This window comes from Pseudopipra pipra, chromosome 13 (assembly GCF_036250125.1).
Source record: "Pseudopipra pipra isolate bDixPip1 chromosome 13, bDixPip1.hap1, whole genome shotgun sequence".
Taxonomy (NCBI): Eukaryota; Metazoa; Chordata; class Aves; order Passeriformes; family Pipridae; genus Pseudopipra; species Pseudopipra pipra.
Genome location: NC_087561.1, coordinates 11324893 through 11336616, shown reverse-complemented (window position 1 = coordinate 11336616; position 11724 = coordinate 11324893).

Below are 11724 nucleotides of genomic sequence, written 5' to 3'. Positions count from 1 at the left end.
AACTGACTTAAAAGTGAGCCTCAGTTGGTGAGAGCTGTGCCTTTTGACCAGGCAAAGACAGTAGTGACAGGTACCACTTTCCCACACACAGTGGGACCTCCCTGCATGGGGTGGATAGAAGATAATTTTCCTTTTGCTGTAAGATAAAGCTGAACTGTGCCTGTAGATGCTGTCCATATCTGTAATTGTCTGAATGAAAAATCTGATCCTGAGGTAAAATAATAGGAAAGCATGGAAAGGCCTGGATAACTCCAGTGGTCTCAAATGGGAGAAAGAAAAAAAAAAAAGCACTGACTTTTCCTGTAGGTCTGGAGTAAGGACAATGCAACAGTGCAAATGGAAATTCATGGTTTCTTATACTATGTATCAGCTGAAGACTTTCCCCTTCTTTCTCTAATGGATGGAAACCAAGTTTTATTTTATGCTGCATAAAATCTTTGTGTCAAGAAAAGGATAATAATTCTTAAAAATAACTTTATTTATAAAGAGCTGTAGCAATCACCCCAATACACACCTACCATTATTGCTGTCGGCTCAGAAAACACAATGCAATCAATTTAATTGCTCCTTTGTATGAAACAAACAATTTGAGCACATTTTAACTAAGCAAATGGGCATGATCCCTACTGAATGCTGCATTGTTGCAGCAAGGTGTTCAGCTACAGTCTGGGAGGGTTAACTCTGGAGTGGGAGGAAGGAGCTTTTATCAAATTGCCTGGAGCAGCAGAATGAAACGCCCTGCAGCTCAGGGATATCAGGAACACATCATAGCTGGATCATTTCCAGAAGGCCAGGAAGAACAGCAGCTGCCCTGTCAAGTCCAGGGAGAGCCTGACATTAGTGGGCAGCGGGCAGTATCTATCAAGAGACTCTGCAACCACAGAAGTGTTTCAGGGTCCAATTTTATTTTAGTTACTAAAGACATTTCTCATTAATGACCAATATCAATTTCTGCTATTAAAAGTAGCATCCAACAGCATCTTTCTGATGGCAGGGAGGAGTTGTTGGCTTGCCTTCTGTGCAGTTTCTCCCCAGCAGACAAAACCATTAGTCCTGTTTTGCCCTTCTGAGTGAGCAATTTCTTTGTTCCTCCTGCCAAATAGCACATTCCCGGATCCAAAGCATTCCTGGTCTTGCTGGCACCCCGTTATGGAGGGAAAAACAGATTTACAAAAGCAGAAATATTTGCTGATATTACAGGAAGTTGGTTAGCTGAGATCAGCACCAGATTTAGTAGATGACCAGTTTTGTTCTTGCTGGTACAGGGCCACTGAGGTTTGCAGTGCAGGGTGAGGGGGCTCAGAGGTATCTGGGAGCTGCACATTTTCTGGCTAGATGATACATAAGGTGGGAAAGCCAGTGTTCTGATTTCTCTGGTATGCATAGCTTCTTACAAGGCAAAATAATTTAATAAATGTGTTTTGTGTCTGAGTAGATTCTTGATTTCATAATTATTTTGTTCTCTGTTGCCAGCCAGGCGTATCTCAGTGCTCAGGCCCAGTGAACCATGGCCTCTGTGAGCACCAGTTGTAAATAACTTTGTTTACAGACTTTTAGAAACCTTTCCTGGCAACCACATGTTCCCCCCAGTGGTGGGGTACCTGGGGGTAATAACTGAGCAGTCATTCTTTGGAAGCACCTGAAATAGTGTCCTCTGGGTCAGCTCTTCAGGTCAGTGCCCATTCACCAATCCCCCTCTTCCCCCCATTCTTCCCTACCAGCTTTGCCATTGTTGCTGGGTGACTCAGAGGGAATTAGCAGAATTTATCTGCTGGTTTTGTTTCACAAAACAAGTCTTCTAAAAAAGCAAAGAGCACAAAAAATCTTCAGCAGATTAACTACTGAGACCAGCATAACTCCCTTGTGACCAGAAAATTTGTCTGTGGAGACAGAACAGGAAAAAATGGAGAATTCCAGGCACATTAACCCAGTCCTGAGATGAGCACCACCATTTTTAGTCAAGAAGAAAACCAAGAAGGAATATCTCATTAGATTATATAGAGAGCATTCTCCAAAATGTGAATTTAGCACACAAGCATCCCATCTACTGCATGGCTACAGAGAGATCTCTCCACTCTGACTAGTAATTATAATAGCCTATAATTATTTTTCTAGCCAAATGTTTCAAATGGGAGAGGAAGCCAGATGTACAAAAACATCATTTAAAAAGAGACACACCCTTCCTAAGAAATAGGGAATAGATGTTGTTTGTTGCAAAATACCTATTAAAATAATGTTATTCCTGTTCTCCGTCTTGTTGACTCTTGTAGAAATGTGTCATCAGTGTGATTCTCAGTGGTGACAGTCTCCATGGATTTTGGAAAGTGGTGCCTATCTATGCATTTGTTTCAAGACTGGGATTTCCTGGATGATGAGAGTTTACCAAGATTTCTCTCCCTGCTTGGCTAATAAATGACAATTTACTTACCAAAAGTAAAATGAGCAAAACCTCTGAACCAATGTACTTCTCTGTAGCTGTAGATAACTTCCTTTTTCACTAAAAAGGTTTTCATACTCCAGGACAGGGGTTGGGGGAATTACAGACATTTTGCTCTTTACTCAGTAGCGCAAGGAACGGTCAGTGGCACAAGAATTACACAGTTACTACAAAACACTCCGGTGGTTGCTTATCACAGAATCTCAACCATCCTGAGAACCACCAGCCTGGATTGCTGCACTTTGGGGCTGGTATTTATGGCATTTATCAGCTTTGGTTTGCAAACATCCGTTGTTCAGAATTATCCCAGTGGTGCCGGCTCAGCAGGACCAGACACGCGACGGCGTCTGTCACAACACCGCGGCGAGGCCGGCGCTTGGCACTCCGCACCACAGACACACGGGGTCCTGCCCGGCGGGATTCACCCGGTGCCAGCCGGCTGCTAAGGGCCAGCTCGCCTAAGGGCCTGCAGGAATTTAAACAAGGATTATCTTAAAATGGCAGAAAACAAGCAAAGGCAGATCCCGTCACTGAGGCAGAGCACGGCATAGGCTCAGTGCTGCCAACCCTGAAGCACAGTCCTGTGCCCATGATTTTGAGTAGCCCAAGCCTCATGGCTGTGACTGAGCATGTGAGGTGCCCACCTTCCCCCCAACAGCTCTGAGGTCTGCGCTTGCTCCTCTTCCTGCTCAGCAGGGACCTTGTTCCCTGGGCACAGGAGAGCTGTGGGAAGTGGCTTGGACTGAGAAGAAGGCACATCTGAAATCCAGAGACCCACCCAAAGGACATTGTGTTTGTTTGAACCTGTCCTGACACAAAGGTTGAAGCCTGAGCAACATAACTACCAGAAAGGTATTAAGGTATTTTTCTTTTTTTTTTTTTTTTTTTTTTTTAAATAGCAGTTTTTCAAGCTCCACTTGACTCACTGAACAATGTGGCCTGATGGAGTCACTGATTGAGTTGGTAAGAAAAGAGGGTTCTTTCAACAAGACCACAGCTCAGTTCCTGCTGCAGAGCTGCCTCCAGAGCTGCTGCACCAACCCTCTGCCATGTGTGCACCATCCCTGCTGCCACACGAGGGGAACACCAGTGTTATCAGACGCTGTCACATGGTCCTGCAAACCCTGCATGAGGACACAGTAAAGCCCAGTCTGACCTCCTTTCACTCCTCCCACACCTCCATTGACTGCACGCATGGCCCTTCTCACCCCCAAGGAGTCACCTGAGGCCCCCAGCAAGCCCTTGAAACAGCAAAGCAGAACAAAAAGCAGGGCCAAGGCAGTTACAGCAGATTCCTCCCTTCCCTGGGCAGCAAGGAATAGTGAGAGGTACATTTTCTCCATGCCAGTAACAAGGAAACCTCTTCTGCTCCCCTCATTCAGCAGTACTCACATCAACAAGATACCTGGGTGATCCAACAGCTTCTGTGTAACACATTTCAGTGCAAACCCCACCAAAATGAATGTGACTGATGGCAGCTACCCTATTGGCCTACTCAAAATTAAACAGCCTCTGGGAGAACAGTAGCAGACATTACCACATCACAACATCCACATGTAGCAAACTCCCAGGGCTACACAGGTGTGAAAGGACCTCTGGGAGATGGGTTGTGCATGGGAAGTTCTCTTGCTAAAGTCAAGCAGCTATTTTAGCTAAAAACTTAGTTAACACAGCCTCAATTTTTTCTGTCACTGCTTAGATGGAAGCTGCTAGTAAGAAACCAAGGGAATGCTGCAGCAGGACTTCAGCTCAGGATATCTGCACTGGAAGGTTGGACAACTCCAAATGCAGATGGTTGGTGCTCACAGGTCTTTCCATTAGGGAAGGGGGATGTGGCATTCCCCCCCTTTCTCAGTTGCTTTCTGAGGAATGAACAGGTTAATCTGCTTCCACCAGGCACCCGAGTGCAGGAGCTGTCTGGAAACCCCAGGAGCATTACTAAAAATATATAAAAGACTCTCTTTGTCACATGTCTCAGAAGAGGTGTCTGTACAGATACACACGGGTGACCCAGACACAAGGATTGTTAAAAAAAACCAATAATCTGAGCCCGTTGACACCAGCACAGACAAAGGGGCCAGAAGGTGTGAGGACAGAAACTCAAGAGAAGGCAGGAGGTGGTGGCAAGGCTGTTTTAGCAACAGGGAGAAGAATGAGGAAGACCAGCAGGATCCCACAGCCAGCAGGCCGATCAGATAACTCCTGATAGAGAAGGCAGCGGATCCAGCTGGCACTGCCTCAATGCAGACTAAGCATCAGGTGTCAGAGCTCACATGCCAAGGCCCTGCCTCCCATGCAGACCCTGGCAGCCATTCAAGTATCTCAGAAATCTTCTCTAGACAGATTACAAGGGAAGCAGAGATGAGACACATACACACACACAAACCAGGGCAGGAGGGAGCTGCACTTCAGGACTCCCCTGTCCTTTGCAAAGAAGTCGAGTTGTGTGATACGAGATTGGCAAGATTGTCATTCAGATCCTCAAATATGAAATGCTGTTATAGGAGTAACACTAGATCTGAATCTGGATTTGGGTTAAGGCTGCACGACTGGATGAGATGCCTGGCAAGGACAGAGTTCAGTTGAAGATTGCTTTTAGAACTCAGTTCATATTTAAAAGGGGAAATAAAATAATTTTTAGGGTCCCACGCTAAGAAACCAGGCAGCAGGGAGCTAGAATTCCTCTTTACTGCCTGTTACCCACCCAGAATCATGCTTGACCAAGTGGAAATCCCCTTCAGAAATCTGTCCTCAAAAAGTCCCACAAAAAGGGATGGGAAGGGGGAGAACTGCTCTCAAAACGACTGCCAGACCCCATAGCAAGGGGAGAAAACCTTTCTTCTGGGACAGAGAAAACATGACCTCACCTGAACCCTCTCTCCAGACAGCTAGAAAGCTGAAGGTCCCAAAAGAAGAAATAAGCTTGATGCTTTTTAAACCTATCTGTCGGCAGGCACTGACCCGACTTAGCAAACAGTATGTTCAGTTGTTTGTGGAACAGAGTACCTGTAGCTGTAACTGCAGAAATGTAAGATACCATGAAGTGCTCAACAGAGATGACAACAGGAGAATTTTGCTTCAAATAACACTTTTTTTGCCAAACCTCTGCTCTTAATTTTATCTTTTACCTGAAATCCACTCCTCAAATTGTAAATCTGTGATATCTGATGGGCTAACACAGGTTTTACACACTGATAGCATCAGGAGTTTTTAAATTTACTAAGGTTTATCAAAGTCTCAGGTTGCTTGGTTTCTTCAGAGCCTGGAAAAGTTTTCCAAAACTCAGTTCCCTGCTGGTGTAAATATTGTTTGGCAGCATCAGAAAGGCTTTCCAAGGGGAAGTGAGACAGACTAGAGCTCCTGTCTCTTTGAACCCCCGCCAAGTGCATCTTAAATTACAAACTTACAGACTAGTGTGGTCCTGCTATTGATGAGAGTTTAAAGAGAATGTAAAGCACAATGACACTGATCTTCTGTTTAATTCCCACACAAACCAGACAATTGGATACAGAAGATTCAAATAAAAACTGAATATTTGACAATACAAAAATGAAAAAGGGGAAAAAAGCAGCTATGCAAAATTACTGCATTCTCAGTGATTCCTGTGAAATAGCTGAAAATTACCCAGAGATTTAATTAGTTTTGGAAAACACACTTCCCATAAAATCATGATAAGGGAAAATGTGAATCTTGTTATGTCTAAACAATCAACAACTATTGAAACAAAGAAGGAGGAAGCTTGATACTTACACTGAAATATCAGTCTTCATAGTCAAAGCGTATAAAAGAATGTGGTAATTTATTTTAGGGTGAAATAGGGCACTAATAAGTAGGTAAAAACACTGGAAACTATGGCAAACCCAAATAACTCACAGGCTTCAAGGCCTGAATGAATCACCTCTGTCATTCAATCCAACTGCCCAGACTCTTCTGTCTTGTGTTTATTCTTTTTTTAAAGTAGTCTCATTTAAGAAACTGACTTTTCAATTTCCATATCGCCACACCAGGATTTAAGATCGTTTAGTTAACAGCCATTTGGAGAGTTTTAAAACCTTCTACAGCCCAGCTACTGCAGTTCTTACTCTGCAGGAAAGCACTTTTTGGACGCATCACCTGAGCATTTCAGTTTTAGATTAAAGGCCTCCTCCCTGCTTTGAACTTTGCAGACTTCAGGGATTGCTAGTGCCAGTCTCAACCATGGCTTAGGTGAAAAAATTTGACCTTAGATCCCAAATAAGCTACCTGCACTCTGGAAGAAGCTGAAATTGAGACAACGCAGCAGGGAGTAATAAGATTAAAAGCGTTGCTAACTGTGCTTAACTTCAGTGACTCTTTGTTTTGGAGAGGTATCTGGGCTTAAAACACTCGGGCAGCTGCACTGGCTGCCTGCCAGAGGGAAGTTCACGGCAAAGCTGTTTGCACAGCATCAGCCTATTTTTAGTCTATGGTTCGGGAGGGAGTTTCTTCCTCCCTCTGCCCCAAGCCTCTGAAATGCTCTCCACTGGCAGGCAGGAGCCTGATGGGAGTCTTTGCACAGGAATATGGAATTTCTTTAGGCCAGCAGTGTGAAATTGGGTCTTGCACGTGTGCCAAGCAACCTGCACGTCTACCCAGGGAATGAAAAGCTGGGCAGCACTAGCCCTGGTTGCTCTCTTCTCAGCTGGAATGTTGTTTTAGGAAAAATAAAAGCAGAGAACTCGGTTTAAACAGAGTAAGATATCATCTCTGGCAAAAATTCAGATAAAGGTTTAAGATTCCTGCCACAGTAATTGGGTAAGAGATCAGGCACTCCAAACTCTCTATCAGCCCAGCGCACATACACACACAATTAAGAAGCATCAAGGAACTGTCTCTATAAAGTACTGCTGTCACTTCGCTTATTCTTACACAACAAAAATGTACATTTAAGGTGTGGGACACATTCTCTTGAAAAGCTGGAATGCTGAAGTCCTCCCAAAATTTGAAATGGAAGAGTGGAGAGTGCCTTATGCTGGGCGGTGTCGGAAAGTCCGTACTAACTATGCAGACATGGGCCACTCCACAAGAACGTGCCAGTGTGCCCACATGTTATTACCATAAATGCTATTTTAAAAGAAGGGATGAAAAAGAAACACATGGCTGTGAGCCTCGAGGCAGCACAGCTTTGCCAGCGCAGTGTTTGCTCCAGAGCAGTTGCGACTCCCTCACAGGCCTTTGTGTGAGAGTGTAAGAGGGCAGGGTATGAGATACGAGCTGGGAGGCACCTGCAGTTGGCCTTACCCTCTGCACCTCCAACCCTCATCTGCACTAGCCCCATATCATGCCCAATGATGTCTCAGCTCAATGTCTCTCTGCTGCAATAGAATCTATTTCTCTCGTTCTACCTGTATCAGAGGGAGAAAATGTTTATTTCCTCCCTTGCAATTATCTCTAACTGGTTTGAAAATGCCTCTACCATTATCTTGAAACAAGCCTGTCACCCCTCTCATTGTTCTTCTCTGGTTATCTTCAGCTGCTCCGCATTTTCCACAAAGCCCAATAGATACAGTTGGATACCATGTTCCAAGAAAGGCCTTCTTTCTCCTACCACATAAGGAAGCAGGACCATGCTGTGTATCTTACAGACTACGTTCCTGTTCATACATTCCACAACAACATTTGGGTTTTTTTCAGGAACAGGATGCTGTTGAATCATGTTCAGCTGGTGAGTGTCTGTAACCCCAGGAGAACCCCTCTGTACAACTGCTACCGTAGCAGCCTGTCCTGTCCCACCTGTATTTGTTCAGGTGATCGTGGCTTCTGCTGAAATGTACAAATATGCATTTGTCAAATCCATTTTAGCTGGATTTACTGAATCACATGCTAACTCTTGAATTTGTCAAGTACACTTTGAATTGTATTTGTCCTCTGCTCAGTCAGTACTTAGCTCAAGTCTGGTGCTCTCTAAAATTTAATCACCATAGGCCATCTCTAAATTGTTAATGAAAATACCAAATAATCTCCTATCAGAGCGAGACTGCAGAGAATCTCACTCAATATATCCTTGCACTCTGTGAATTACTAATAATTACTGAGTGGGGTTTTCCAAATGGGCTTTATGACCTCACTTTTAAATTGGTACACATTTCCCTGCTTTCTTACAGAGAGTCACTTAAAATAAAGCTGTGCCCACTGCTTCTCCTCTGCTCAAGCAGCTTGTTACCTTGCAGTAGACTGACAAGATTTGATCTTTCTTTTGGAAGCTCACCAATAGTTTCCCTTTTCTATTAATTTTCTGGTTTAAACTACTGACCCTGAGTTCTGAGCAGGTGGGGAGGAAGCAGGGACAAGCTGAACCGTCAGAGGTTATAGCAACCCCCTCTGGCTCTAATGTTTGGAAGTAATTTAGTAATATGGGGTGATTCATTTAGGCACAGGGACAACTACAGTTGTTGTGCTTGTGCTGCAACCCCTTACACACAGCAGAGTAAGCTGAGCTTGTCTAAGTGAGGACATGAGAGCCCTCAAAGCATTCACTGCTCTGCCTTGATGTCACACAATGCAAGGACAATGAAAGTCTTTTGCTCTTGTGCCTGTGGGTCCCCCCTCCATTGCTTCAAGATTTCAGTGACCAGCTACTCCATCAAACCAGAAGGCTCCTTCACAATATTCCTTCAATGATCTCAGCCGACTGAATGTTTTTGCCCTTCCTCCTTTGGGGTTTTCCCAGCTCATTTCTTGATACTTTAAAATCACTGAAAGGTATTGCTGTCTACTCAAGGCAGTTACATACTTGGAAAAATTCAGCAATTTCCAAGTGATCCTTTGTTTTGTTAATCTCTTATGCTACATGTCTGTGGTTCTAAAGTGCATCTGGATGCAGCTGTTTGTCTGCAGTGTGACTATTTACACTGTCGAACCCCAGCCAGCAGCTCAACCCCACACAGCTGCTCACTCACTCCTTTTCCTGGTGGGATGGAGGAGAGAACTGTAAGAGTTAAAGTGAGCAAACTCATGGGTTGAGATAAGGACAGTTCGATGGGGCAGAAAAAGAAGAAAATAATAATGATGGTGATTATAATGATAAAATAATTACAATACACAAAACAAGTGATGCACAATGCAACTCTCACCACTCGCTGATGGATGCCCAGCCCGTTCCCGAGCAGTGCCCCAGCCACCTCTCCCCCCAGTTTATGCACTGAGCATATGCCATATAGTATGGAATATCCCTTTGGGTCAGCTGTCCTGGCTCCTTGCCCTCCAAGCTTCTTGTATCCTCCAGCTGAAAAGTCCTTGACTTAGTCTAAACACTACTTAGCAACAACTAAACCATCAGCGTTATCGACTGTATTCTTATACTGAATCCAAACCACAGCACTGTGCCAGTTACTACAAGAAAATTAACTCTATCCCAGCTGAAACCAGGACATATGACATACCCTGCATTCCCTTGGTGCCTTAGGTCACTCTTGAAAAAGAAAAAAAAAAGGAAAAAAAAAAGAAAAAAGAAAAGAGTTCTTGAAAGGTGAGAAAAGGAACCTTCAGTGAGTCAGTCACTTTGCATTATTAAGCAGTGGTAAATCCAAAGCAGCTTCCCCAGGGCACAGAGTCAGGAACACAAACAGCAGTTACCTCTAAGTTCCATACTGCAAACATGATGCCTTCTCACCTCTCTCCTGGTAACATCTTCCTGGGCCTGTAACTTCAACAGGAAACGCTGCATTTATGCATTAAAGTGACAGTTTTAAAAAATTGTACTTTCGGAAAAAGGACAGATATGCAAATATGAAATTCATAACTCATTTATTGAATATATATATGCAAGGATACCAATAAAAAGAAACTAATACTGCAAACTACAACTTTGGAAGTAAAGCCAATATAACAGGAACAAAATATACATAACATTGTAGATAGGAATGCATTTACCCTCTTCCATACATTCCTTGTCTTTACACCTACTGTAAATGTATGCTACAGCAAAATCTGCAAACGTTGGCCTAACCTGAGTGCTTTCTGACAAGTAATAGCTCTCCAGGATTCATTAAGGGCTGAGATGTCACTGCTGACTAATGGCTGTGCATACATATGCATGTATAGGAACTGCTTCACCAAGTATATAAATCAAGGGCTGTGTTCTGTTTTTTCACCTCCATCATTAATACAGTGGAATCTGATTCTGGTGACATGGAAGAAGAGCTACTAATTGCTATCATGTACTTTCAGTTCTCTTCAGATTAATTTCATCTAATGAGGAATAATTTTCTTGTCAATCTGATTCAGCATATTAATATTTCTGGAATGCACTGATTATCACCTGACAGATAAGTCTGATATTTCAAATAGATTATCACCTCTTCATTTTTCACTCTGGTTTAGCATGAAGTTATTTTTCCTATAAGGCAGCAAAAAGAGGCAAACTCTCTTCTATTATACTTTAGGGCCAGATCTGGCAGATTCAATTCACTGTAGATCAGCACAGCTCTTTCTGCCTCAAGATCAGACTTTGTGGAGTGTAGGTGTGACTCCTACTAGAACCTTATCACTGAACCTCCTGTGGATCAACAGCTGCTGAAGGAGCAGATGTTTTGATCACCTGATCGATTTCACTGACACCGAACCAGCCTCTCGCCCTTCCCTGGAGTGACAGCACAGCCCACTGCTACAGGGGTTGGGGTGCCTTGGGACTCTGGCATTACACCAGCTGTATCCTTAAGTTACTTGGACAATATCCTTGTGAGGCCTGTCCTTCCTTGGTACAGTCCTTTCCTGGAATAGCACAACCACAGATCTGTTAACAGAGACACAGTGAGTTGGGGAGATCTCCTAATGTAGAGATACAGGGAGCTGGGGAGAAACCTCCCTTCTCAGAGGGTTCCAGGCATCTTAAACAGCACACACTCCTCTTGTGAGCAAAAGAAATGCCCAAAGGCAAAAAATAATAATAACAATAATAAAAAAAATTAAATAAAGTGAAACCAGTTTCGTAAGACAAGTTTTGTTGAATTCACGAGTTCTCTGATTGTGAGATGAAAGCAGAAGGTGCCTATTAAAAAAATTCTCAGTAATTAATTAACTGTATTAATTTAACTAGCTAATTTAAACATACCTAGTTCACCTATAGAGCACTTTCATTACTTCTAACATTTCTGGGAAGGCAGTAGATGCTCCAGAATAATCTTCAATATATGCTTGCAAAGATTACATTGCTTTACCAAAAAAAAAAAAAAACCAAACCCCCAAAAATTCAGACAGACTGTCTGAAATTCCAAGCTAAAATACACATAAAAAGACAGTAATGGCAGTATTTTGTCTTTTTAAAAAAT